This window comes from Prunus persica, chromosome G6 (genome assembly GCF_000346465.2).
Source record: "Prunus persica cultivar Lovell chromosome G6, Prunus_persica_NCBIv2, whole genome shotgun sequence".
NCBI lineage: Eukaryota > Viridiplantae > Streptophyta > Magnoliopsida > Rosales > Rosaceae > Prunus > Prunus persica.
Window position 1 is genome coordinate 1180322 of NC_034014.1, and position 4679 is coordinate 1185000.

Sequence of the window (4679 nt, forward strand, 5' to 3'; positions counted from 1 at the left end):
GTTTTAGAGGAAGCCAATTTGAGGTTTTTTGGTTCGATAGGTAGCTCAGATCAATTGGAACGTTTGAGCTATATCATATGTTAGAGGTGGGGTCCACATGTACATGTCACACCCTTAGATTGGTGGGAAAAATCCCAGCTCAGTTGAATTGACCAAACTACCCCTACCACGTCATTAGTTTAACGAAATTTGGAATGGCGTTGACGGAAAGTGGTTAAGTGAAACACGAAACATTGATCAAGGGGGAAAAGTGGGTCACTTTAATTTTGAGGGGGTAAAGTGAGAATTAACCAATGTTTCAGGGGGCACTGTAGCATTTAAGCCTTTTATTAATGTAGAAAGACTTCCAATTTTTTTTTTTAATACATCTTTTTTTAAATTAAACAAGTAATTATATTATTTTATTCCACTTAAACAAAAAAAGTGGGCTCTTTACATGACACATCATCACTTGTGATAAAAAGACTAAAATAACCATGCCACATCATCAAAACTAACAGAGTTATTAATGAAGCTGACAGTTGGGGATAAAGTGGAACACGAAACCACAATGAAGGGGGTTAAGTGAGCCACTTTAACTTTGAGAGGATAAAATGAAATTTAACCGAAGTTTAAAGAGGTACTACAATAAATAAACCTATTTTTAATTGAATAATTGCACATTAATTTGTGTCTATTATTAAATACAACAAGTAACATGCACTTCCACCACGCCTTCAAGCATCTGCACAACTTTCCTCATAGTTGGTCTAAAGAGACGGGTCATCTTGAATACACCAAATAGCAATCATCACAAGCTTTTCCGGCTTCATTCTATCATCTAAGGCCTGAACTTCATTATCTAGAACTAGAACAGCATCTAACATTCCTCTGCGGTAGCAATCATAGACCCAATCCGTTAAAAATGTTCTCTCCTCACGGCTATTGTCCACATCAACGCTTCTCCTACAGCAAACGATCTCAATCTTCCCATTATTCACATACACAGGGCAAAGAGAGAGTTGATTCATAAACTTCATTAAATTGGATTAAAAGAGAGTAAAAACCCCCCAAGATTCGTATTTGTATAGTGGGCATGGCTTGGTGGATCTGGGCAGTGCGTATGTTAGATTTGGAGCGTCGTGATTAAATAGAGAGCGGTGGCGGCATGGGAGGATGGGAGAGAGAGAGAGATGGAAGTGGTTGGATGAGGTTTGTCTTGTGGGGCTACAATAGTAATTTACAATTTATGGTAAAATATGTATGCTAATTGTAGATTACAATTTTTGATAAAAAAAGTGTAAATTAAAAAAAGAAAAAAATTTATGTAGTAAAGTTTGTTTGTTTGTTTTTAAGTAGAAAAATAATGAAGAAAAAAATAAATAGTTTCATCATTATGTCCTTTTCGGTTATTATACACACTAAAAGCACTTATGATAAAATTTTTCTAAGCACTTTCACTACTCATAGTAGTTTTTCAAATATAGTTTACTAAATGCCTAGTTGCTTTTTTTCGGAGCTGATTATTTTCGCAGCACAACAAAAGTAGTATTTTTAAAAAGCGCAGCAATACCAAACTAGCCCTTAGTCAGGTAAGGAGAGTATTAAAAACCCAACCCATTTAAAATAGTCAGGTAATTAAATAATACAAGTTGACACCAAACAACTGACATTGACCATTTTCATGAACAAGTACTTACCAATAGAAAGGACCACAATCACTACAAAAAAAGTAGGCAACAGTCACATTTTTTGAGTCACCAAGTTGATTTGGTGACAGTGGGTGGCTGGTCAATGGTTTTGCTTGCTTGTCATCATTATTTGTGTTTAACTCTCTTACATTTCAATTTGAAGATTACATATGATTTAAATATAATAAATATAAAACCACGTTATTGTCCTTGACAGCTAAAGTTTCTTGAGTAATTAAACCCAATAAAATAGTAAATTATATGAAATTGTATTCTTATTTTTCAAATTAGTAAATTATATAGTGTCTTAAAATGAAAGCACCCTTTAAATGATCTCTTTTCACTCTCCCTCTGAAATGTTCCACGTATGTTTTCATCTTTCAAGCGAATGATATGACTAGTATGGCCATGGCCCACACTCAACATTTTTTTATTCTTTTTTATTCTTTCCTTTCCTTCTCTCTATCCCCTCTCTCTCTCTCTCTCTCTCTCTCTCAGGGGTCGTTTGGCACGGCGGACTGTCATGGACTGGACTAAATCCTGAGACTGTCTCGGATTAGCTCGGATTGGCCTAAGCTAGATTAAGTACTGACCTATGTTTGGTGCTGTGTCGGACTAAGAAACTATATTGTAAAAATAGTGAAGACTTATGTTTGGTGCTGTGTCGGACTAAAAAATAATTATTTTAATATTTAAAAATAATAATTTTTAAATAATTAATGTAATTTTTTTTGTTATTATAATTACCAAATCAATCCTCAGCAAAATTTGGTGATAAAAAACAAACAAGGAGCTTCCCTTTCTCATTAAAAGGGCAAAAGTTTCCAGAGTCTTCTAGAGATAAATATAAAATGGGAAATCATGTCTCTCTGAACTTGGAAAAGTAAAACTAAAAACACTGAATGAACATAGTAGAAAGATGACGCATCTTCCCCACTAATAGATATGTAAGTCTACAACTATCCAAGAAACCAATAATGATCAACAATTGAATTTTTCTCATACAAGCAATCTCACAACTAAACTAGTACCACGATTTCAAGCAAATTTTGTCATTGGTTCATTGTTGGGTATAGGTAGCATAATCACGTTTTCCAAATTTCACATTTGCCTACAAGTATACTTACGTATTACACTGGACAATTGAAATTGCTAAAACAAGAATAGTAAGCTACAGGTTTTCTGTTTCCTTGGCCACCTTCAAATGAAGCTCTAAATTCCCAGAACATGAACCTCATTCTTCTCACAAGGCATCACGAGAGGCAATCCATCAAGTAATGGCTTCAGCAAGAGAAGATATCCCTAGTTCCACGCTAGTTATCTTATAGTGCTGAAACTTACGAGAGCTGATGATCACTAACTAGACAAAATCAGAACAAAACTAATTGCCGTTAGAAAAGTGATCAAGAGTGTACCTTTTGTACTTGGGCTTGGTCTACTCTACCTCCCAACTCCTCCAATTCAATCTCTTTTCCATTGATAGTTTCTCTACTGCTTTTTGTTCAATCTAGTATTCTACAAAAATTATTAAAGTCAAAATGCTAACATTTTCTGATATCCTGAAGCAATGCAAGGCTTGATCTACTACAACTTTCAGAGTGATCTTACCTCATCAGAAGAAGAATTAAAACAAGCGGCAAGCACATAAGTTGAGCTTTCAGAGATGCCACATCTTTTCAATGATTCTGTGATCTAGTCATGTTCAAAGCTAAGAGTTACATATTCGCAGAACGAGAAAAATAAGCAACAGGCCACAAAACATATTAGTTAATAGGTAGAAAATTACATGCTTGGATCCTGAATAATTGTAAACAAGCTCATAATGAAGCAGCTCCCTAGAAGATAATGACTTTAAAACATAAGACAGATATATCACACATAAGTTTTGTTCCACTTCAATTGAAGTAGATGGGTTCATTCTTACTTATGTTTAAAATTAAAACATCTTTGAACTACAAATTCAATAACTTTCTTTTTCTCTTTTGGAACTGAAAATTAGATTAACAAGCGATGGAAATCCAGTTTGTTGTTAGAGCTATGTTAAGTACAGAAGCAATCATCGGTTCTCAAAAATTAATACATTGGAAGAAGAAAAAAAAACAATTGTTCCTACCAGGGGTCTTGACAACCTGCCTATTCCTCTTCTTGACACCAGACTTGGAGACCTTGAGACTCCTGTGACCAACATTCACCCTGGCAAGAGCTGCTTTCTTCAAATTGGGTCTATAGAAATTGTCCGCCACCTGAAACAATTTACAATTAAAAAATAATTCAGCTAGTGATGATGTGAAAATTGTAGGAAACTAAATGCAACTTTGTGCTCTACCATGAGAAAACAAGATGAATGACAAAAATCCATTTGCTTGACACGAGAGGGCTTAAAAGAAACATACTATTCCAGATCATTCAGAACAATTTCAAACCATTAATTCTGTTATGATCGCATGATTTGTGAAGAGAGAGAGTTTATGATAACAATAACCAGAGCTATACCCAGACTTTGACAACAACCAGAGCTTTGACAATAACAAACTCAAAACCACACAAACAGCTATACCCAAACTTTCACTACCTGGGTCAAGATTTGAACTTGACCCAAAGGGGAAGAAGGAATAAGAGACTCTGACAATAACCATTGCAAAACCACACAAACGGCTATACCCAAACTTTCACTACCTGGGTCAAGATTCGAACTTGACCCAAAGGGGAAGAAGGAATAAGAGAGACCAGAAAACTTACCTGGTCAAGATTCGAAGAAGCAGTCGCGAACGAGAGAGAGAGAGAGAGCTGGAGTTGCGACCGAGAAAGAGCCAGAGTTGCGAGCGAGAGAGAGAGCTGGACTCGCTGTTTCAATTTAGCGAATGGCTTATTTTGCGAAGGCAATTTCAGCCTCTCTGTATAAGGAGAGCGAGTGAGGAGGTGTTTTTTACTGTTGGACTCCACAATCCCTTTTAACTTAGTCCCTTATTCTACTAAACATGGGCTTCAAGGCTTATTTAGCGTAGTCCA

At 35.7% G+C, this 4679-nt stretch overlaps 1 long non-coding RNA gene across 1 annotated transcript; it reads right to left on the bottom strand.

Moving 5' to 3' along the window:
- On the bottom strand, positions 2577–4251 carry LOC18773894. The gene is made up of 4 exons (XR_002271991.1): positions 3784–4251; positions 3279–3362; positions 3086–3185; positions 2577–3000 (listed from the first exon to the last, which is right to left on the bottom strand). It is a non-coding gene; the product is annotated as an uncharacterized LOC18773894 (long non-coding RNA).